Source organism: Oxyura jamaicensis, chromosome 2 (genome assembly GCF_011077185.1).
Source record: "Oxyura jamaicensis isolate SHBP4307 breed ruddy duck chromosome 2, BPBGC_Ojam_1.0, whole genome shotgun sequence".
Lineage (NCBI taxonomy): Eukaryota > Metazoa > Chordata > Aves > Anseriformes > Anatidae > Oxyura > Oxyura jamaicensis.
Window position 1 is genome coordinate 72,930,615 of NC_048894.1, and position 25,182 is coordinate 72,955,796.

At 36.8% G+C, this 25,182-nt stretch overlaps 1 protein-coding gene across 9 annotated transcripts in view; it reads right to left on the reverse strand.

Moving 5' to 3' along the window:
• Positions 1-25,182, reverse strand: part of CDH18 (cadherin 18) — a 551,977-nt gene that overhangs the window by 422,914 nt on the left and 103,881 nt on the right. For all 9 annotated transcript variants that reach the window (XM_035318020.1, XM_035318019.1, XM_035318016.1 and 6 more), the window contains exon 2: positions 17,712-17,808. The gene's annotated coding sequence lies outside the window, so the exon portion shown is untranslated. The remainder of the gene's footprint in view (positions 1-17,711; positions 17,809-25,182) is intronic.

Genomic DNA, 25,182 nt, shown 5'->3' on the forward strand with positions numbered 1-25,182 from the left:
ACTAGCATCAACACACTCAACAGAAAACCCATGTACAAGAAATAAGATATTTGAAAGGTGTCACACACCTGCATGGCTGAAGTATTTCTTTATTTCAATTTATAATAGGGGACCAAGAGGTAGAATAAAAATATAAATATTCCACTAGTCTCAGAATCAATCTTTGTTGATACAACTTCTTATTGAAACATCCCAAGTTCAGTTAATATCATTAATCTCCCTGTCTGATTCTCTTTAACATGCAGAACAAAAGGATTGCTTTCAGAAATGTCACCATTTCCTAACAGTGTACAGTAGATAGGGACATATATATAGATAACTACAAAGCTCCATCAAGCATTCATAGTTGTTGACATTAGTTTTGTTATTCATTTCAGTAATGGTTTACTTGTAAAAGATGCATTATTATGCCCAGATTATAGATCTTACACTAAAGCTAACAACAGTTTCATGCATGTATGTTGGTTTACCTTTTTAAGAGAAGAGTAAGAATATTGTGCCTATATTTCTGCCAGTTTTATGTTACAAAGCAGAAGTAGGAAGCAACTGAGCTTTATGATGGAATTTAACAACTACGACTGGAAAGAGTTCTTTGGTCTTCTAGCCTGTGTCTTTGATTCCACATTATATCGCATAGTCTCTTCAACAACCTTAAACTTTACCTTAAAGTGCTCAGGTTTTCTTTCCCTCATTACTCTAAAAACAGAATCACACGGAAGACACAGAAGGAAGTAACAACATAAATGACTTTAATACAACCAGATGTGCACAATAAAAATAATTTATATATATATGAAAATGAACATCTGCAGCAGTTTTATATCCCTAGACAACTCTCCACACATGCATACAGACACACGTGTACATTAGTGCACATACATATATTTGTATATTTGTGTATATATATACAGAATCATACACAGACATACAAATGCATATATGTAGTGTTAATGTGGAGCTACCCTTTTCCACAATCTGAAGCAACATAAAAGGTCTATATCCTCCCACAGCCTGCTTCTCAAATACAATCCATATGTCTGTTTTCTAGCTATGCTCTGCTAACATTTGTTTCAAGAAAAAGGCTTTGGCTACATACATTTGTACCTTTTCTCACATAGGTGTAAGCAATTTGTACTGTGTTTGACTTTCTCTTTTGCCTGAAGCTCTTTCTTCTCTATTGCTGTATACTAGAGAGTTGCCTATCTTTCCCTTATGGTCTAAGTTCTTCCCTTCCATGTATGTTCTTGGGCAACATTAAAGGAATTAAACATTGTTTTGCAATCATTTTCATTTACTTTTTTTTTTTTTTTCCAGTCAATACCCATATTTTCTTACTGTCTATAAAAGCTGTACAATGTCTCTATGTTTCTTCATCTTGCCCTTGCTCTTCTTACAGGTTCAAATTCAATTTCCTCTTCATTCTTTTGCTTTTTTACCCGTTAGCATTTGCCTATTTGCCTAGGTAAGGTCTAACATTTCTAACTGATAACGGTAAACACAATTGGTAAATACTTCTTACATCTTCAGTAGTATTCCTTCTGTCCATTTAGATCCCGGAATTCCTGCAATACACTGTCTAAGCTTTAAGCTATAACCAACCTGTTCACTATCAATGTCATTTATGGAGAGAGAGCTCACTGCTACTTCCTCAAGGGCAAAACCCAACACACTGAGTTCAGAAAATGCTGGGCTAATTAAATTAAGCCTTTCTGCATATACATGGCCACCAATATTTTGGCAGTCAGTATATATATAAGTTAAATTCAAAATAAATAAATTAAATTAAATTAAATAAATAAATAAATAAATAAAAATTATCACTGCATGCTGGCTTGTAAGACATTCATACCAACCCAACACAAAGTAGCGATCCTGAATTAGCATGGATAAGGATATTTTCACTGACCAGCCTTGCTTTCTGGGTTTGTACTAAATGGAACCTCAGATATGATCAACTCTGTATCAGGGGGTCCAAAGCTTAAATCCACACCAGAGTTTTACTGATTTTATTAAGCTCTGGTACAAGATTATTTATATTTTTGCAATCCATTCTTACAGCTCACTTTGTTCTGCCTTATATAGAAAATATACTAAAATAAAAACAATCTGCCTTATACAGAAAATATACTAAAATAAAAACAATCAAACTTGGTTCTCCTATTCTTGCTGTGCTTGTAAGATATAAGCCTGGTAACTGTAGGTATTTTTGTTCCTTAGAGTAAATTATAGCCTCCCTCTGCTGCTGAGCTGCCTGGTCCCTGCAGTGTGGATGATGATTCTCTATTTGCTATTATAATATACAATGTGGTGAAGCATTCATAGAACTCTTAGGAAATAAAATTTCTTTTTTAACAGAATTTGTAGCTTTTGTTAACGTGGCTGAAAACAGACAGAAATGTGATTTTGCCATTTGAAAAGACTGATGTAGGATGTCTGTGATGTGCCAACAATAACAAAAATTCCAGTTTACAGGAAACACACATGAGGAGGTTGACTGGGATTCTGGACCCCTTCAAGAATGCAATTTTTACACCCCATTGGAAGAGCAGTCCATTTACTGGTTCCATTTACAGGAACTTTACTCATTCTTTACAACAGCCACAAGGCAATATCACACACTTGTTCACATACGCAACCCTGGAAAGATAATGCAGCAGCAAGATCGGGTTATTTCCCATGATATCATCATTAGTCTGTAAAAGAAAAGAGAGCAAAAGCTCCATTCTTAAATGTTTCTTTTCATTACAAAAATATGTACTCTTTCCCAAACATGGAAGTCATCTTCTCTACATACGTTCTGTTTCCTGTTGTCATGAATGCAATAGAAGTGCATAAATAATACCATATAAATACACATTTTTGAAAATAAATCAAATGTGAGACAAAGGATTTTATGGCTTTAAAGTATCTCTGAAAGGATTATCCTGGGGAACAGTTGACACTCTAGTGTAAATACTGGTAGTTCAATTATTATGTTAAAATTTGCATGTGTACACAGGAAATTCACTTAAATGAGATAATGTTTACACTGAGTAAATTTAAGTATTTAAAAGAAAACTGCACCAGAAGGTTTTCTTATCTCTATTAGATAGCTCTGATACAAGTCTTATGTGTCAGAACAGTAGACAAAATATACTTTAGAAGATAAAAAAGGGGTGACATATTTGTTTTCGCACTGTAATACATCACAGTTGAAATGGTAGATTAACTAAAGCTCAACTTTTAAACCACATCAAAATGGAAGTGAAATTATTAAAAAGTTTAAGGAATATATAAGATTATTTTTCTTCAGGCAAATAAGTGTGACAGACATTTTTATCAGTCTATATAGTTCAGAAATGCCTTCTTTTCCCATATGTATCATATATCTTGCCATATATACCATATACATTTTGCTACTTTTCCTCAAGGTTTTTTGATTGAATTTAAGTGTGCTATTTTGGCAGATGTTCTAATTTTCTGTCTGGTTGAAACTGTCTTTTTACAGACTATGATTTGATTTTTTTAAATATTTTTTTTTTTTGGTAAGGTATTCACATGTGAAGGTTTCATAATATCTACAAGGTAACTATGGCAGATGACCTAATTTGCATCTTCGTCCAACCAAATATTTTACTATGATCATTTCTAATCACAACTAAATTCAAAGAAAAGAAAGTGAAAAATGAGCAGATTGAAACTTGAATCCCTTGGAATAAAGCTCTCAATGTTTTCAATGAAAAAAAGAATTATTCTTTAAATTCTGCCCTCTGCAGTTCTTCTCGCTTTGAACTGCCTAAAGGCTATTTCTCCTCTGAGTACATAGATCTCATTTTAAGCTGCCATCTTAAACACTTAACCTTCTGTGCACTTGAGTGCACTTATCATTTGCTTTTTTGCTGCAGATATAAATAATGTTAAGAGAATTTCAGTGTCTAGATGTCTTATCCACACACATGCAATATGATCAGTACGTTTCCACTAGACATTTATCAACAAAACATTTGGAGTTTTCACTCTGCCTTCTTTTGGAAAAGCAAGTGCTGCTGCAAATGGTTTTCTCTAGACAAAGTGGCATTCAATTATTCAAATTACTTTAGGTTGTAAACTTTGGGTTAGCTGTGCTAAACATTGTTCATTTTATTAAAATAATATTGAATGCTGTTAACATATTAAATATTTGGTAAATAGGAATATTTTTATTTACTGCATAGACTAGAATTCATGAGTAAATATAATAAAGGAAACAAACTGATACTACTGTTAGGAAAACCAAGCAAAAATATATACAGCTTGTTAAACTGACAAAGATTTAATTGAATTTAAGTAATTCTGTTGTAGCCCAGATTACATATTGTATAGTGTACTCGGGTGTTAATGAGTAATGTAAAAAGAAGGGGGAGCCCTGCTATTGCTTCTGTTTGAATGACAACCATAAAATGTAAAAACAAAGAACAAGTTGTTAAGAGCAACTGAACACAGTATCATTTGTAAGACCCTTTCAGAAAAAACACCTTCTGCAAGGAAGAGGATGGAATCAGTTCACAATGTATATACACTACAAGCAGTAGAAGGAAATTTGAAAAATATGTTTGAAATCCTTGGCTCTACATCATGTCTCAAATTGGAATTTTTGAACCTGCAACCACATCCCTGCGACCCCTCTAGGTACCATGCACTATCCTGCAAAATTGAAATTATAAATTTGCTTTTCAAAGATGAAGGATATTATGGAAAACCCTATCTTAAAGCAAATCATGCATTTCCTAAGTTATTCTAACTTATTTCGGGAAAAGATTTGTCCCATCTTTATTCAAAGAGTAGTATCTTACAGGTATGTAACTGCCTTCTGAAGTCAATCAATGTCTGCTAACAGTCATTGAAGACAGAAGACAGACAGAAAATATAAAGGTAACAGTTGGAATATACGTTCTGCCCAATGGAATGTTTGAAGATATTCCTGTACTCCAAAATAAATCCAGTCTGTGGGCTGCATGGGGTTTTAGAAGAAAACCTCCAACACATTACCTTTGTTTAAACAATACAGTTATCTCTTCCTGGCGGGAACCAAGCCTTTCTGAATTTGAAGTATTGCTACTTGGCTCTTCTGCAACAAATACAAGAACTGCAGAAGCAATAAGATTTCCATTCTCCCAAATGCTGGCATTCTAACCAGGATAAAGAATAGTGAAGATCAATAATATTGAATATATAAGAAAACAGCAAACACTGCTCCCTCTCCCCAAAGGAATAAAGGAACACCATATTTTCATTTGTTTGTTTGTTTGTTTGTTTGTTTTTCCCTCCAGAATTCCATCTATCAGAGAGTTTCATCCTTAGATATCTAATCTTTTGAATAACAGTAATAAATTTATTTTAAATACATTTTAAAATTGCAACATCCCAAGTTGAAAAAGTACTAAAATACAGAAGAATAGCAAGCAAAAAAAATGTTTTAAAGTATTATTTCTATTACATTGATATTAAAGGTAAAAAATAATGTTTTAAACAATGATGTTATTTATATAGGATAAGTCTGACCTCAATAATCGTCAGATAAGAAATATCAATTAATCATCCTAGTACTACTCATCATGTAGTTTCAAATATAGGGACATTATTTTTACATATATATATATATTTTTAAAGTTTGTACTCAAACACTGTAGTCAGTTTCCATTATTTTTACAATTTTTAGACCACCTGTTATTTCATTTGACCAGGACTGCAAAATAGATTTAATACTTTTGTTTCTTTCAAATGATACATTTCATGGGTAGCTGATAAGAAAAAAATGTGATTCAGGAACAAAGACTAGAACAGATTCTCCTGGAACTGGTTGTTGATTTTATTGACAGAGAGCATTTTGAAATAAATGAATATGATGAAAGTTTATCCTGAAAGCAGCAAAAAAACAGACTCATATGAAGCAAACCAATAGTGGTATTCCACAAATGTTTACATGTGAGCAAGTAACTTAATGATACAGATAAGTGCAGATAAGGATCTGATTATAAAATGGTCCTTTATCAGAATAAATAAAATAAAAAGCTGGAGAACCAGTGAATCTTGTTTATAAATGATGACAATTTAGGCACAAATAGCTATGTTAAATTTATGTAATGGCTCACCTTCTGTTAGCTGATAATACATTTACTTCTTTTTATTACTATTTAAACAAACGTCCCATGTAAGAATTGAAAAAAAAAAAAAAAAAAAAAGAGGAATCCTTGTTCATCCCATATGCAATACAGTCAATATAAAAAAAAAAAAAATTGTTTTTTTTTTTTTTTTTAAATTTTGATGGAACACTTTATGCAAACGAGAAAAATGTTAAAAAGCTAGACTTTTTTAGAAGATGAGTAATAGTAGCATATTCTCTTATTCATTGGCACAGAAGTTGCAGATACATGAAATTCTAGCCTGGGAAATCTGTCCTCAGTAAACACATTTAATGCATGGACACGGTCCTCTGTATGGTTATACTCATAGCCATCTGCTGTGTGGGCACCATTCCCATCCACAAGTTGATTGGAAATTTTCCTTACAGTATTCATACCAAGCAACAGGAACAATACTCTAAGACTTTCCCCTTTTGTAAGAATCCCTTTTTTGCTGTTTATAAAGCACTGACAAAAATACTTCAGTTAGTACACTAAGAAATTATATTTCAGAAAACAATATCTGAAAAGCAGAAAAACATGAAAAGAATCATAGAAACACAGAATTGTTTGGGTTGGAAGGGAACTTAAAGCCCATCTTGTTCCAACCCCCTGCCATGGGCACAGACACCTCCCACGAGACCAGGTTGCTCAAAGCCCGATCTAGCCTGGTCTTGAACACTTCCAGGGATGGAGCATCCACAGCTTTTCTGGGCAGCCTGTGACAGTGCCTCACCACCCTCTGAGTGAAGAATTTCTTCCTAATGTCTAATCTAAATCTACTTTCTTTTACTTTAAAGGCATTTCCCCTTGTCCTATCACTATGCTCCCTAACAGAGTCCCTCCCCACCTTTCCTGTAGGCCCCCTTTAAATACTGAAAGGCCTCTATAAGGTCTCCCCAGAGCCTTCTCTTCTGCAGGCTGAACAACCCCAACTCCCTCAGCTTGTCTTTGTAGGAGATGTGCTCCAGTCCTCTGATCATCCTCATGGTCCTCCTGCTCCCAGTAAGTTTTGTTGGATTGAGCACTGTAAGGAATAGCAATAACTGTTCTTGTGGAGAACGGATATAAATAAGAAAGTATCAACATGAGAAGGTACGTTCTGCAGGTAAAATCCTATGGCAAAAAACAGCATCATAAAACAAAGTTTATTATAGAGACTAGGGATATTCTCCAGAGATGACATCTGAGTATCAGTGTTATAAATGGATTTTTTTACTTTGAATTCTTTCATATTCTTGTAATCAATCTGAGATCAGCAGATTCCCAAACATTTTAGAAGAAAGGAGTCTCAAAAAAAAAAACAAACCAAAACAAAACACAACAACAACAACAACAAAACTAACATCTGAGTAAACTAAAACCAAGGAAATCAAAATTAGCTGGAAACCTCTTGTGAACTTCTTGGTTAAGATTTCTATGAACTAATAGAATCAGCCTGAATTCATCACTGAACTTACATAAAGAAAAGTTGCATTTATAATGTATATGTGAGTATATGGTAAAAAATAAAATATTTGCAAGATAAGCTAAATACACATTTCTTCCTTACATATAAAATTCATATTTGCACCAGTGGGAATTGTTACATTTTGTAATGGTATGATGTTGTGAAAAGTCCTGAACTATTTCCACTGTTTCTGTCTTCCTCCAAAACCACGCAATAAACCACAGCAGTGTTACTACAGTTAACTGAGAGAAAAATAGGAGTCTTTCTAGAAAAAATACAAAGATAAGTTAAGCTACCTGTCAATGATTAACACGTGCACAATGAAGGAATTCTAAATTATAAGGGCATAATGATGTCCAGGAAAATCCCACTAGAATGGCTTGGAGAAAATCAGTTCTCTAACCACTGACACTTTCTTTCATAACCTAAAACTTCATATTGCCTTTCAATAAAGTTCCGATTTTGTTGCACTTTGTATCAAAGCTGCTTGTCAAAGGACAAGCAACTTAATTCTCAGAGTGCTGAGGGAGAAATTGTTACTAATATTAATACTATGACAGCTCATATAAATCACTTCTCTGCTCCTGAGAGCTAAGATAGGGTCTCAGACATGCTGGAGTACATCAATATTTGGGAGGGGTACAGAGAAGACACAGAAAGCCCACCTGTTAAACACGTGGCTCAGGGGCTGGTGCCAAGACAGAAATCTTGGGTTTTTCGACCATGGGGCACTTTACTCGACACCCGGCCTGATGGCCGCAGATGGGTCCCTATCTTTTAGGGGAAAACGGATCCTGGGCCAGGAGCTGGCAGGGCTCATTGAAAGGGCTTTAAACTAGGTAAGAAGGGGGATGGGGCTGAAGCAAGGTTTGTTGGAGCTGTGCCAGGGGGAACAATAGCAAGGCCAGGGGATAAGGCAATGGCCCAGCTGAAGTGCATCTACACCAATGCACGCAGCATGGGTAACAAACAGGAGGAGCTGGAAGCCATCGTGCAGCGGGCAGGCTACGACTTGGTTGCCATCACGGAGATGTGGTGGGACCAGTCTCATGACTGGAGTGCTGCAATGACTGGCTATAAACTCTTCAGAAGGGACAGGCAGCACAGAAGGGGTGGTGGCATGGCTTTCTATATTAGAGAGTGTTTCGATGTTGTAGAACTTGAGGCTGGGCATGACAAAGTCGAGTCCCTTTGGGTTAGGATCGGTGGGGCCAACAAGGCTAGCGTCCTGGTCGGGGTCTGTTACAGACCGCCGAACCAGGGCGAGGAGATGGATGAGGAGTTCTACAGGCAGCTGACAGAAGTTGCGAAATCGCCAGCGCTGGTTCTCGTGGGGGACTTCAACTTCCCTGACATATCCTGGAAGCACAACACAGCCCAGAGAAAGCAGTCTAGGAGGTTTCTGGAGAGTGTGGAAGATAACTTCCTGACACAGCTGGTTAGTGAGCCTACCAGGGGTGGCGTCCCGCTAGACCTTCTCTTCACAAACAGAGAAGGACTGGTGGAGGATGTGATTGTCGGGAGCTGTCTTGGGCAGAGTGACCATGAAATGGTGGAGTTCTCTATTCTTGGCAAGGCCAGGAAGGGGACCAGTAAAACCACTGTATTGGACTTTCAGAGGGCTGACTTTGTGCTGCTGAGGACACTGGTTGGTAGAGTCCCTTCGGAGGCGGTTCTGAAGGGCAGAGGAGTCCAGGAAGGCTGGGAGCTCTTCAAGAGGGAAATCTTAATGGCGCAGGAACGGTCTGTCCCCACGTTCCCAAAGACGAGCTGGCAGGGAAGAAGACCAGCCTGGCTGAACAGAGAATTGTGGCTTGAGCTTAGAAGAAAAAAGAGGGTTTATACTCTTTGGAAAAGTGGGCAGGCCACTAGGGAGGACAATAAGGATATCGCGAGACTGTGCAGGGAAAAAATTAGAAAAGCCAAAGCTCATCTGGAGCTCAATCTGGCTACTGCCGTTAAAGATAACAAAAAATGTTTTTATGAATACATCAACACAAAAAGGAGGACTAAGGAGAATCTCCATCCTTTACTGGATGCGGGGGGAAACTTAGTTACAAGAGATGAGGAAAAGGTGGAGGTGCTTAATGCCTTCTTCGCCTCAGTCTTTAGCTGCAATACCGGTTGTTCTCTGGATACCCAGTACCCTGAACTGGTGGAAGGGGATGGGGAGAGAGATGTGGCCCTCACTATCCATGAAGAAATGGTTGGTGACCTGGTACGGCACTTGGATGTGCACAAGTCGATGGGGCCACATGGGATCCACCCAAGGGTACTGAGAGAACTGGCAGAGGTGCTGGCCAAGCCGCTTACCATCATTTATCAACAGTCCTGGCTATCGGGGGAGGTCCCAGTTGACTGGCAGCTAGCAAATGTGACGCCCATCTACAAGAAGGGCCGGAGGACTGACCCGGGAAACTACAGGCCTGTCAGTTTGACCTCATTGCCAGGGAAGCTCATGGAGCAGATTATCTTGAGTGTCATCACGCAGCACTTGCAGGGCAAGCAGGCGATCAGGCCCAGTCAGCATGGGTTTATGAAGGGCAGGTCCTGCTTGACGAACCTGATCTCCTTCTATGACAAAGTGACGCGCTGGGTGGATGAGGGAAAGGCTGTGGATGTGGTCTACCTTGACTTCAGTAAGGCTTTTGACACCGTTTCCCACAGCATTCTCCTCAAGAAACTGGCTGCTCTTGGCTTGGACTGGAGCACGCTTCGTTGGGTTAGAAACTGGCTGGATAGCCGGGCCCAAAGAGTCGTGGTAAATGGAGTCAAATCCAGTTGGAGGCCGGTCACTAGTGGCGTCCCCCAGGGCTCGGTGCTGGGGCCGGTCCTCTTCAATATCTTCATTGATGATCTGGATGAGGGCATTGAGTGCACCCTCAGCAAGTTTGCAGATGACACCAAGTTAGGTACGTGTGTCGATCTGCTCGAGGGTAGGAAGGCTCTGCAGGAGGATCTGGAAAGGCTGCACCGATGGGCTGAGGTCAACTGTGTGAAGTTCAACAAGGCCAAGTGCCGGGTCCTGCACCTGGGGCGCAATAACCCCAAGCAGAGCTACAGGCTGGGAGATGTGTGGTTAGAAAGCTGCCAGGCAGAGAAGGACCTGGGAATATTGGTTGATAGTCGGCTGAATATGAGCAGGCAATGTGCTCAGGTGGCCAAGAAGGCCAACAGCATCCTGGCCTGTATAAGAAACAGTGTGGCCAGCAGGGCTAGGGAGGTGATCGTCCCCCTGTACTCGGCGCTGGTGAGGCCGCACCTCGAGTACTGTGTTAAGTTTTGGGCCCCTATCTACAAGAAGGACATCGAGGTGCTTGAGCAAGTCCAGAGAAGGGCTATGAAGCTGGTGAGGGGCCTGGAGAACAAGTCTTACAAGGAGTGGCTGAGGGAGCTGGGCTTGTTCAGCCTGGAGAAAAGGAGGCTCAGGGGTGACCTTATCGCTCTCTACAGGTACCTCAAGGGAGGCTGTAGGGGGGTGGGGGTCGGTCTGTTCTCCCACGTGCCTGGTGACAGGATGAGGGGGAATGGGCTTAAGTTGCGCCAGGGGAGTTTTAGGTTGGATCTTAGGAAGAACTTCTTTACCGAAAGGGTTGTTAGACATTGGAACAGGCTGCCCAGGGAAGTGGTGGAGTCACCATCCCTGGAGGTCTTTAAAAGACGTAGAGCTTAGGGATATGGTTTACTGGGGACTGTTAGTGTTAGGTCAGAGGTTGGACTTGATGATCTTGAGGTCTCTTCCAACCTAGAAATTCTGTGATTCTGTGATTCTGTAATATTTACTTAATGCCTCCGCTCCACACTGTGCTTTACAAAGTGAAATACATCCTTGCAAATGGAAAACAAAAGGCTGTAATTCTGATTTAGCACAGCTTTGCTCTAGTTGATTTTGGCATAAATGATCAAAAAAGACTAAGGTAGTATAAATCTAGGCCTTTCTTGAAAATCCATGTTTGCATTTTGGCTGGTAGCAAAATTAGAAGCACACATAAGGATTCCATGTAGAGTGAGGATTGCTTGTCTTACATGGCCTGCATGGGAAAACTAAAAGAACCACTGACTTTATATGATAATCTTTTTAAATAATTCCTCATAAATATTGTCAAAGAGATGAGTACTCATTTTTATAAATATCTGAAGTCCTACTGCACAGGGTCAACATACTACCACAGTGTATCTCTTCAAGTACAATACTAAGAACACACACACACATACACACAGACTAGGTCACAGACTTAAACATGTGTGCTGTCTTCAAGAGGCAATCTGTGCAGAGAAAAAGAACCTGGGTTTTGAAGAAAACTAGATGTCCCATGGATTGTCCAAGAGGACTCTGTTTAGGAAACGTTCACACCCTGGCTTGTATTTGCAGGCTTGATTGAGTCTCTCTCTTAGTAAACCTTCTGTTCAAAAACATTTTGCATAGGGTATACATCTGTAAATAAAGAGCACATCAATGCAGTAAGTACTCGTGGTACAGCTGTCCATTTTTTGTGTGTCCCATAATCAAAACCTCACTGTGAAATCCGTAGTGCTTCCTACTCAAAATCCAAACAGAAAGTACACTTGACATATGCTGAAATTACTGTCCACAGAGCAAAGAAACATTATTTCTTCAAATTTGCAGGGAGTGCTTTTACACTGGATGGTGCCACTTTATGAAAAAATCATATCTTTTAATATATACATATGTGACCAAGCATGAAGTATTTCCTTTTTCAAAACATTTGAACACAATAAGCATATATCATGTTAAGTGTCAGGAAGCACAATCTCAAAATTATTTTCAGCAATTATCCTAAATAGGTACTGTTCAGGAGTCCATCAAGGGATGCTTCATTGTTTTTAAATAATGAGTTAATTATAAAGTCTGCACATAATAATGAACAAAATCTTCAAGTACTCAGTGATCTCCTATTACTCTGTCCTATGTGTACTTAATCTTATGTGAAAACAGTGTGGAAAGCTTAGAAAGTTACATCATTTTACAATGATTCCTTGTGCTATATGCTCTTTTAGAAGCAAAAACACTGCAAGAAGGTACAGAATTCTGCTCAATTCTGGCAAAAAAAAAAAAAAAAAAAAAGTTGGAAAATATTAAAACACGATTAAAGCACAGTTAAGTCAATTGACTTAGCACATCCATCACACCAAGCTACACAAAAAAGAAAAAAAAAAAAAGAAAAAAAAAATAGAAGCCAGCAGTTAAGCATTTTAAGAAGTGGTGGTAATGAAAAAGGTACCCCATTCAATAATAAGTCAAAGATTTGAGCAGTCAACTAAAATGAGAGTAATGTGGCTCAGTCCCACCCTTCAAAGCTGAATTATGTTCATGTCTCAAGAGACTCAGCCCTAGAGCAGCAGCTGCACCTTGTGCCAGGAGGGGAAAATCTCAGCCCCCTTCTGTTTGAGATTCTGCTAAATTCTGCATTGAACACAAAGATTCACTTGGTCAGAGTGAGCAAGACCATAATAAAAATATGCCGACTTATTCTCAGCAGTAACAAAATGAAGCTCATCTTTCTGTGAGTTTCCCCCCCAAAATTGCTTCTTAATTTATTAAGAAGGAAGTGGAAGCAAAAGAGACTGATATTCCTTAGAAACTTCAAACAAAAAACCCTCATAGATTAACACATTTTTACTATCCACCTACTTTTTTGCTCTAACTTTCTAGCTGCTGTAATTTCTCTGATTATTGAAATTCACTCAGTCTTTGTATGGGCTTCCATGGCAAACAAGAAGGAATGACTTGTTTTAAGCAGATTTCACACATGCTTGCCAGAAATTTATTTAAAATAAATAAATAAATAAATAAAAATCTTCTCTTGAATATGCATTCTGGCAGAAGCATTCAAATTTTATTTTCAAACAAAATAAATAAGTAAGACTACAGAAATGTGCCTGCTGCTCATACTGAAAAGAATCTACAGTTATCATCCTCTAGTAAGCACACAGATTCCTGCTAATCCATTTCTAACAACTGTTTTAAAATATAAAGGTCTTTTCACAATCCTGTAGGAATACACAATTCTACATATTTATTTTTTTGTCAGTAAAAACAGAAGGAATATGTTAAATAATCAAAGCCAGAATTCTTCAGAAATGGATCATTCTCCCACTCCCAGCACAAATTACAAATTAATATTCATTCTGTGTGTATTTCCCAGCACATCCTCTGCATAGTGTTGAAACAGCTTTTAATGAGTCCTGCACTCTACACTGATTCACTGTAGCTTTCTTTTTTCCAGAAAGGGCTATAAGAAAGCAAATTACAGCAGACAAAAATATAAGGTGTGTTAGGATGAGATAAGTTACTTTCAGAAAAGTAATTTCAATTATTACTAACAGTCTGTGCCAATGCTGCTCTGTAGGCTTCAAAGAGTACTTACAAGAGCAAAGACAATGTTTTCCCACTGTCAGCAACTGTAGTTGTGCAGGAATTAGCTGATATGAACTACCAGAGAGATGAAAATAGTATTTATATACAGACTGTAAAAGAAAATGAGATGCTGTTACCTGATTTAGTTGAATTAAATTTTCATTGGCCTCCCTGAATATTAATCACCCACACAGCTTGTCTCCATGTTGTAACCAAAAGTTTCTCCACTTCTCAGGGCATGTCTACCTCAAATTCCTTTCCTTATACAACTACTTAAAATTGTACACCCTGAATCAAGCTGTTTAATTCTAAATTTACAATTAATTCTGAAGGAAAAATGAATGATTTACCAACAGTGAAAGTATATTTTATGGTAATGGTTTTGAATGGTAATTTACCATTCAAAGAACTTGCATATTGGATTTCAAGATGGAAAGCTCAAAACATTGAAGTTTCTTCCTAAACACAAAGGTTTTTTTTTTTTTTGTTTTTTGTTTTAATTAAGAAACAAGAAAAAAAAAAATGAAGGGGGAAAAAAAAAAAAAAAAAAAAAAAGGCAAGCCAAACTTTAAAACAAATGGCTCATCCTGAGTGGTCAAACTAATCTGCTGCACTTGGATGGTGCAACTTAGGACAGATAACTTCAAGTGCATACAGAAATTATTTTTTTAGTCATGTACAAATGGTGAAATAATTTCAGTTTCACTGTAGGTTTTTTTTTGTTTTTTTTGTTTTGTTTTGTTTTGTTTTGTTTTTCTTCTATAGATTTATAAATTGTACAAGTTAGTGCTGTACTGTACAAGTTATACTTGTTATGGGACAAAATGCAAAATTGTACTTAATTATTTCTCAGTATGATTCTTAGGAGAGTTGGAAAGCTTTATAGACTGCAAGCATAATAAATATTATCTACCACTCCTCCAAAAACTACAATATTAAAAAGCAGAGCAGTGCTCCAAATGCTGACCAGAAACTCTGTTCTGCTGAGATTATGTAATTTTTTTTTTAACAGACTGAAAAAGAGGTTAACTAGGTATATTTCTTCAAAGTTGAAATACATTTTTACTAGCTACTTTTCTCTATAAACTCATTTGCTGAATATGCTTTGTAAAATAAACTTAGCAGGTTTGGAATGTGCCTTGTAGTGTAGCATCAGAAAGTAACAGAACAGAACATTTCTGCATCATTTTAAAGCTATCTGGTTTTCCAGTCCTGGTAGGAATTAATTGTCTTCTATCATTGTTACATTTAGATTATGGATATTTATGCTTTCCTAATCTTTAATCCTAATTTAGTCAATTAAGTCTTAGAACTTAGGATACATATTCATTTCTAGACACATGCCTCTTCATTACGTTTGTTTTCACATACAACAAGGTGCCAGTTTCTAATCTTGCTCTCTGTTATGCTCCTGAAATATAAATTTAATTGAAAATACATGTTACAACAAGTGCTTCCACCTTATTCACAATTCATACATGCATTTTATTAATGCATCTCGTGTTTTAGACTCTACATTTCTTCAGGATGCTGCAGAGCTGCCTGGTTACACCCCAGTTCACATCTTAGGAAATCTTAAAATTGTCCTGCATCAGAATTTGACTAGTCCCTGCCATGGGGAGATCTTCCTATACCATAAAGCCAACGTAGTTGTGTCTGGACCAACTCATCCTTCCTGTTCAGTAGAGGTTCTTCAAGGAAAGGTGATATAACATTCCTTAACACCATAATAACTCTGCTGATGGTATTAGAAACTAACAACAGAAACATGTCTTTTTTTTTTTTCTTTTTTTTCTTCCATGGCCCAGTTTGCTTTCAAATCAAATGACTGAATGATGGCTAAAAGCTGTTTTTCCTTTTAACTCTGGAGCTTGAAGTTCTGCTGTAGTATAGCTGACGGTTTATTCTCTCACACTTTACTATAAAACGCTAATTTTTCTCTGTATAATCCTTTAGTTAAAATGTGAGAGTGCTTTCACTAAAATAGCAAATATTTGTGAGAGATACATTTTATTTTTTCTTTCCAAAAAGCATAGATGATGGGTATTTACTGAGCATGTGAATCCCACTATCAGTTCACTGGTCAGTACTGGGTCCATAGAATTAAATCCTAAAACTAATAATATCAATAAAAAACATCAACACATAAAAAAGGGATTTGTTCCCTTCATAACTAGTAATCCAAGGTCCTGAAACCATTTTTTTTTTTCCTTCCTTCTAAGTAAAAGAAGGAAATATGAAATGATAAAATGGTAATGTCAATGAAATATTGAAAAAACTGTTCTTGAATGTTCAGGGGATTAAGACCATAAACTATTAGATTAAGATTAGATTAATGATTAAAACCGTTAAGACCATAAGTAAAAATGAAACTGATGAGACAAAATGAAAATTTACACTTATAATTTGCTTCATTACTTAATCTAATATTTGTTTAAACATACTTTTAAAATTCATAGCATGCCATAATAAAAGTGATCAAGGTCTGATTTGCTCAGTAACAAAATATGTGAGGTAAAATCAGCCAAATCTTATCACAGCAAAGTATGTCTCCTACTGACATGAAAGCAAGCTGCACAACTAAAACTCTTCAAAGGCTTTGAAAATGTAAAGCATTGTAATAGCCCTTAAAAAGATCATGAATTTTTGTGTCATCTGATGAGTTCTTTACAAATGTGTGCCTTTATTCCACCTTTCCACATTACACTTTCACCTGTTCAATGATATCAGGCACAGTGTCACACTACTCAAGCAGCAATGTCTTTAGTTCTGTCTCACCAACATCAATCATACTCTTACTTTTTTACGACACCAGATAAAAACCTGGCTTTGTTCCCCATAAGAGCTTTTTTCTCTTTTATGTTAATATGATAAAAGAAAATACAGAAGCAAAGCAAAATTATTCAACAGTTAAGTGTGTTGAAAAAACTCATGACATTCAATGACTTTGAAAACTGCTTTCATCATCCCCACATTTAAAATATCCTTCTTCTGTAACTCAGTAGTACATACCTGACACAGTGCACACTGCAGTTAATCCAGGTGTAGTTCCAACAAAATACACTTGTGATTTATGTTAACTTTCTCAGGTTATTAGCCAGTGTATGACTGAGTATGTTGCCTTCATGCATATGTTTGAAGACAGGACAGACATAACCATTATACTAACCTTTTGGATGACACAGAAGTGCACCCTCAAATGGTATAACTTCTTAGTACAGAAAGTACTACAATACCAATGGGAAGAACAAAGTATGTAAAATAAAATAAAAATAATCTGAAACTCAAGGAGGTGGATAATAATAGAACCTAACTGTTCAGGTACCATTTAATGGGAGTCACCAACTCTAGTAACTGATTGCTAGATACCATTCTGAACTAACGCTATCAGACTGATGGAGCAATGTGTTTGTTACAGATGATCCATCATATTCTTATTCCTACTTATGTTTTATATTGCAGGAGTAATACAGGTGACTGAACAGCACTCTGATAAATGCTGAGCAGGTATATTAAATAATAATAATAATAATAATAATACTTCTAAAGCACTTGTAAATGCTGTCTTAAATGTGTTACAACCTTTAAAGGAGCACCAGACATTAAAAAAAAAAAAAATGCTTTTATATAAGAGAAAGGGAAAACAGAGGTGAAGCAATTTTATCAATTGTTATTCGCCTAAAGCAGCCCAAACACTTAATTGGAGGTGATGAAAATTATGAAAATATGAGAATCTACTTACAAGTTGATGAGTAGCTGAGGTTAGAAATGTGTTCTGTCAAACAGTCTTGCCACTCTGCACTGAAAATACCAGAAGTCTGATGATTCAGCAACTTTCACTGAAATGGAACAACAATTTGAATATGCTCAGCTAATAATGTTTTTCTTTGCATGATACTTAAATAAACAGACAACAGCATTGGACTGTCCTTTGCAATGGAATGTGAAGAGATTAAGATGGTCACCCTGGCAAATTTATGAAGTCAGCACTTCATGCGTGGATTTTTATTTTTAGGCAGCTGTTCAAAGCTGGAATTCTGGTAGAATAATGGAATAATAAAATTTATAGCAATTATATTTTCAAGGCTTGTACCTAGTATGGGAGTAATTAATGATTTCACACCTTATGATAAAATTAGGAAAATGAGCTAATCTAAAAATATTTTAGTTTTAAAAGAGTGATGAGTTAGTCCTATAGAGAAATAAGTATTACTTATTATAGACAATAAGTATTACTGCTAAGAAATAAGTATTGATTGGGAAAGAATCCATTCAGAACACATGAAAAATAAGTATATAACACAAATATATTTCTGATCTTATGTATATAAAGAACTAAATCTGTTTTACATAATACTTCTCTATTTCTTCATTTATATACATTAACTACCAGCCTTTCTCAAATATGCAATACACTGATATAAACTCATTAAATATTTTGACTCTTTTCAGCTATCACCACCTAACAAATCTGGCAGATAATGATCCTAATAAATGTGAATAACAGTCAATCATTGAAAAGTTAAATACAGATATCAGACCACTAAGAAATATTTTTGTCTTTGTTCCCGTAAGACCCTGTATGCATTAGAATATCTAATGACAGAATGACAGATACATGGATTAATATAAAAATAGAAACAAAATTTAGGTGCACTGTGAAAAACAAAACAAAACAAAACAAACAAACAAACAACAACAACAAAAAAAACTTATCTATTTGATCCTATCTTTTTACTTGATCAGCTTTGGTCTGTCTCAATCTATGACAGCGCAAGGGTCTATGGAAGGGTATGCTGCATATGGAAGTTAAAAAAAATATGTGAGAAAGAGCATCACTTACTGTAGTGTGAATTCTGCCAGCAAAATATAGTTGTGTTTTAGCCTCATTTACAGAGCAGCTTTGTTAGCTTTCTTAAAAGTTACTGTTCAATATAAACTACTTGTGAATCGTTCATGCTAACAAACATAAAAACCACAAGCAAACTAGCCCTCTGTTCCATATCCGTTGCTTTCTTTTACCTCACAACACCACATCATCTCACAAGTCAAGAAACCTTCCTGTTTATGACAGAAAAGTCTTCAAATACACCCTGAAGTCCTTGAACAACTGTTTGGGTCAAGGTAATAGTAGGAGTTGCAGAAATGTCTCCACAATTATATCATTTTTACTGCTCCCCATTTGCCTCTCTCTAATATAACTGGAAAACAACTGAGATCTCTAGTCACCCCAGAGGAACTACAAACAGCAACAGCTAGATTTTACTTAAAACAACAAAAAAAAGGACTACAAATGTTGCACAGTGTAAGCCAATTACAAATGAAATGTCAGCTGTCCCAGAACTATGCTACTGATTCTTCACTAACATCTGACAAGATATTTTGAATATGTTTTGCACACAAACACGTAACTCTCTTCCATAGAACAGAACAGAATCATTTGTGTTGAGTTTAGTTCTTAAAAGCATTATAAATATCACGGTCCTATTTGTCCTGTTTTCACATACCTTTCTTCAGAATTAGGAATTTTCTTGATTGTTAAATTCTCATTTCACATACAATCCTACTATCATTCATGGAACGGTTTGGGTTGGAAGGCATATTAAACCCCATCCAGTTCCAAACCCCCTGCCATGGGCAAGGACATCTCCCACCAGACCAGGTTGCCCAAAGCCTCATCCAGCCTGGCCTTGAACACTTCCAGGGATAGGGCATTCACAGCTTCTCTGGGCAACCAGGTAGTTAGAAACATTTGCTAACTTATTCTGGGTCACTTTCACTGCCTTAGCTTTTAACAGTTCTCCTGCAGTCACAGAGAAAGAGGATAGATTAGCTTCAATCATCTAATTGGAATAATTGTTCTTTGGCTATGAAAATGACATTGATAGATTTATGAGTTATACTTCAAGTAAGAATGACAGTGTTGTTCTTTGTGTAATGATCCTGAAGTGTTTCTTACTGACATTAAGGTACTGATGATATACTGAGATGTGTACTAGTCTGTTGGTATTTCCATACTAATCCTCAATTGCTGTTCATTATTAATTCATTCTGTTACTTTTTCTACTTCTGGTTTCAGCCCGTGTTTCCTCTCAACCACTGAAGTCAAGTTTAGTGAGACAAAAAATGCAACATTAAGGCATTGTCTTTTCTTCTTTATTACTGTTGGCCTATTTTCTTAAGATCCCATATTTGCCCATGAGTTTTTCATAGTTTTATATACTATTTATTGGCAATCCAATATCCAACTTTGCTGCTGGGTGTGATTTGTAACCATCTGGTATTAGGCTGGTTGTGATTTGTGAGAAGCTCAACTTCCTTCTGGGCTTGCAAGTGTTCAGTTCAACAGCATAAAAAATAAGTCCTACATGGATGATAAATTCTGATAAGTGACATAATAAAGAAAAGCTGTCAGTACATGTGAGATTAGAGTTTTGTTTAAAAGAGCAAATGGACATCAATGGTCAGCCACCACTTTCTTCTAAATTGATATTCAAAGCCAAGAAGTTTATGGGTAAGATTAGGCAAATATAAGAATCTAATGACATCCAAATGGGATATTCAGATATAAAACAACATCCTATGGTAGGCCTTCTGAACAGCCTTCTGGAACTAAGCAAATATCACAGGCCATCTAACATGACATTAGGCTGCTAAATCCCACTCAGCTAAACTGTGATGACTTCAATCTAGATTTATGTACAGGAAGCTAAAACCTCTCAGTGGCATACATCAGTTAAGATCAGGCCTGAACATGTTAAGAATAGTGAAATAAAATCATTAGAAGATAATCTGTCCTCTTCAGAGGCTGGAATATGGAATGCTACCAGATGGCCCAGAGTAGATTCAGAAATGGCAGTGAAATTCCTGAATGAAAGAACTTCATTAGAAAACATGGGCTACCAGCACATCGAACCTGTTTTTCCAGGTTGATTCTCCCTTAATCGCTCAAATTAATAATATCCTCAGCCCTCCAACTTTAGGGTGATCTGCATTTGTTCCTTAGAGACTATGGCACACAGCATGATTAACTTTAATAAATCAGAGTTCAAGAAAATACACAAAATGGCTTGAGAGGACCATCACAGACTTTGTAAGTACTGTCTCTTCATTTGCTTTAAAGTTATACAACATATTTCTGTTCCTGGAGTTCTTCATCTTACAGGGTATACCTAACCTGGGAGAAGACATCTTAATTACAGAGGACTCATGTTCCATGATTGTTTAATATTATTCAGAAAGTAACTGAAACAGAAGGTACAGGATACAGTCTAATTATTTTGTTGTTGTTGTTGTTGTTTTGTTTTTCTGCAAAAAAACTTACCAGCCTTTCAAGAGAAAAAAATCCCTCAATTGTATGTCTCACAACCTGTGGTGGTTTTACCCAGCTGGGCAGCTGAGCTCCACCACAACTGATCTCTCATTCCACCTCCTCAAAGCAAAAGGGGGAGAAACTATACAATGAAAAGGGCTCAAGGGTTGAGATAAGGACAGGGAGATCACTCAGCAATTATCATCACAGGCAAAACAGACTCAGCATAGGAAGATTAATACAATTTATTATATATGGCTAACAAGCTAGAGCAGTGACATACAAACAAACTAAAAGCAAAAACAAACAAACAAACAAAAAACTTCCTCCCATCCACCTTCTTCCACATCCTCCCCCAGAGCAGCACAGGGGAAAGGGGAATGGGGGCTGTGGTCAGTCCCTAACGCTTCGTCTCCATTCCTTCACAGTCACTCTCTGCCCCTGCTCCACCGGGGGCTCCTCCACGGGCTGCAGCGTGGAGATCTGCTCCACCATGGGACCCATGGGCTGCCGGGGGACAGCCAGCTCCACCCCGGGCCTCTCCATAGGCCACAGGGGAACTTCTGCTCCGTGTATGGAGCACCTCCTGCCCTCCTTTTGCATTGATCTTTGGGGCTGCAGGGATGGATCTCACTCCTCTCTCCCAGCTGCAGTTTTGTTTTATTTTCCCCTTTTCCCTTCCAGAAGCCCACCCAGCGTCACTCCCTGGCTTGGCTCTGGTTAGCGACGAGTCCCTTTTGGAGCTGGTACAATAGAAAAGGTGTTGAATACTGGAGACATAGATGGGGTGTGAAGGGTAAAATGATGGGATTATAGAAGACAGGGCATGAGGTCAGCTGTGGGGATCCCATGGTTTTAAACAACTACCCAGTATTCAGCTAAAGAAAAGAAGAGCTGGACAAAACTGTGTTTACAGATAACAAAGAAAACTAAGACATAGTATCTAACATGCAATAAAAACGACCAGATATAGTAACTAAGGATGTAAGATACCTGTAAATCAGTGAAGATTGAGAAAGAGAACGAAACCCCAGACGTGAGGACCCAAAAGAGCAATGGAAAGGTGAGCATAACACTGGGGAAAAGGGTGGAAACTATGAAGTGTGTATATAACAATTTTAATGGCATTACTTTTTTTTTTTTTTTTTTTTTTTTTTTTTCTTTAACAAGAGGAGTGGAGGGGATCATTCAGGTTGGAAAAGACCTCCAAGATCATTAGGTCCAACAATCACCCTACTACCAATGTCACCCACTAAACCATACCGTGTCCCTAAGCACCACGATTGTGCAAAGCAAAAAAGGGACAAAGTCCACAGCATCTCTTCTGGCACAGAAAAATTAGTAACAGAATTTAGTTGCTTTACTGAATATGCATATGACAATTTAATTTCTTCATCAGATCTCTTCCAGAAATTGTAACATCCTTGCTGAAAGTCAGTATAGGTCTAGTAAAAACTATGCTTCAGCTTTCACAGTCACTGCTAACTTTCACTTTTTTACAAAAACACAAAAGCTGCTGCACTTCACAAGTGTGCATGTACAGTGCCAGACATAGACTGAACATATGTGAAACAGAGTAAGCATCAATCCCAAGAGAACAGAATATTTTATTAATACAAATTACTCTGTTCCAGATAGAAATTCAAATCCCTGAGAGAGTCCATTAAAATTATCTTTAATCAACTTCTTCAAAATATGACTGGGGACTCGAATTCCTCAGAATGTTCTTTTCCAAACCTGTAGTAATTTCACATATAAACTGGGAAGAACATAAAAAAAAAAAAAAAAAATCTATGTTTTGTATGTTTTGATTTTTCATTTTTGGAACAAGAATTAAACAGGGTCTAACTTACAGCTATTTTCTTTTTTCCTGTGTTGAGGCCTTATACCTTTCAGTACTCCCTTGCATTGAAAGAAAATTTCTTGCTAAACATTTAAGTATTTATACAACCTTCTTCTTTACTCTCAAATAACACTGGTGATCAAGCACATTGTGTCAGCTGGGCAAATATCTTATTACGAGTTGTTCTTCGGATAAGATTCACTCCTTCACTATTTCATAGAAACATTCTGAATAATGCATCAGCAAAGACAGATCAATAGCCTTCCTCTAAAATTCCCTGTTGCTTTTCAGTGTGATTCATTGTTGCCAGTGTCTAAGAAAACACCTGGGAAACACATTCCAGTACTTCTTTAAAATCAGTACTGTTTTAAATAACAATTTAAATGTTTCCAAAGAAAACCCCGAGTGCTCTGGATATGACATCTTTATCTCAAAACTTTAGGAATCATAGAAACATAAAAATTGGAAAAAACCTCCAAGATCATCTGGTCCAACCATCATCCTACTACCAATGTCACCCACTAAACCATATCCCTAAGCAACACATCCAACCCTTCTTTAAACACCCTCAGGGACTGTGACTCCACCAGAGACCTCTACTTCATGCTGGCTGAAGTCCCTCATAGAACTTCAAATGTCATTTCTTCCTGAAACCATGTTAATTTTCTTTCCCAGCCAGGTGCATACTTGCAAGGTCATGAACAACATCTTGCAGAGCTAGCTGACAGTGTAGGGTTTATGTGATCACAACTCAGAAAATTCATCCCCACTCATTCTCTCAAACATTTTAAGCAATGCTCCAACAGCTGTTCACTCTTCTCAAAACTTGTGAAAATCTACATATATCTTTTTTTTTTGGAGAATACACATTTTTTTGCTCAATCTTCCAGTGTTCAGCAACTGGTTAACACCCACTCTCAAGCCCATAGTTTGATACTAAATTCTTTTTTTATCACTTGGAGTCTGAGTGACTGTACTATGTGTCTTCTCCACTGTTTGATTTAATGTAAGTCTCAAAACTGTTTAATGACCCAACAGTAAAAAATTGTATTCTGAGTTTTAATAGGGACAGGGCTGTTAGATGCTTAAATGATCCACTTACCATTTGTGCACAGGCTGATGAACACTATGCATAGTTAAGCAAACACACACACAAAAGAAAATCTTGATATAATTCAAGCTCTTTGTGGGTGAGATCTGTCTGTAAATGACCCACTTTATCGCAGTATAAAGTCCGCTACACAAATATACATGAAATACTGTTAAGTTTCAATTATAATCTCTTATGTAACAGAAGAGTATTCTGATTCATGAAAAAGAATAATAAGAAATGATTGCATTACAGTGGGTTTGGCAGATGATATCCAAAATACTACTTTTACGCATTTTTAAATAAAAGCAGTAGTAGAAGAGATATAACTGACACTGTGGTACCTGAGTTCAATTCAATGACATTTTTAGAAAAACTCATAGAGAATAGTTGTCACATTCAAAAGAATTTCATTATATCATACAAATAAAACTGCCTGACTCTGATTTTGGCATTATATAATGACTATATAATTATATAAAATGACAAACTTTACATGGTACCACTCATACACTATTCCTTGAAGTGAACTTTAAAAAATCTAGAATTGGCACTTGGACTAAGAGGTTTTAAGTGTCCCTTGCATGCTAGAAATATTAACTGGTTTACGGTTTTATATCTGACACTATTTATATATCATCATGAAACTAAGTAATCAAGAAGCCATGTATAGTACAAGCCAAAATGTTTAGTTGTCCTACAAATGTTAGATTCTACTGTATTCTTGAGCCTCTTCTACTACAAGTTGTAACCTGAGTATTTTTAATGATTAATTTTTCAAATGGAATAGTAACCCTCTTGTAGCTGAAAGTCTAAATGATTACAATAAATATTTCAGATGGGGAGCTGACAATTGAGAAGAAGAGAGATAAAGCAACATCCCAAAAAGATGGAGAAAGAAGAATCTAATGCAGGACAATTTGGATGATATCCATAACACTGTAAAAATCAGCCCACAGGATATGTAC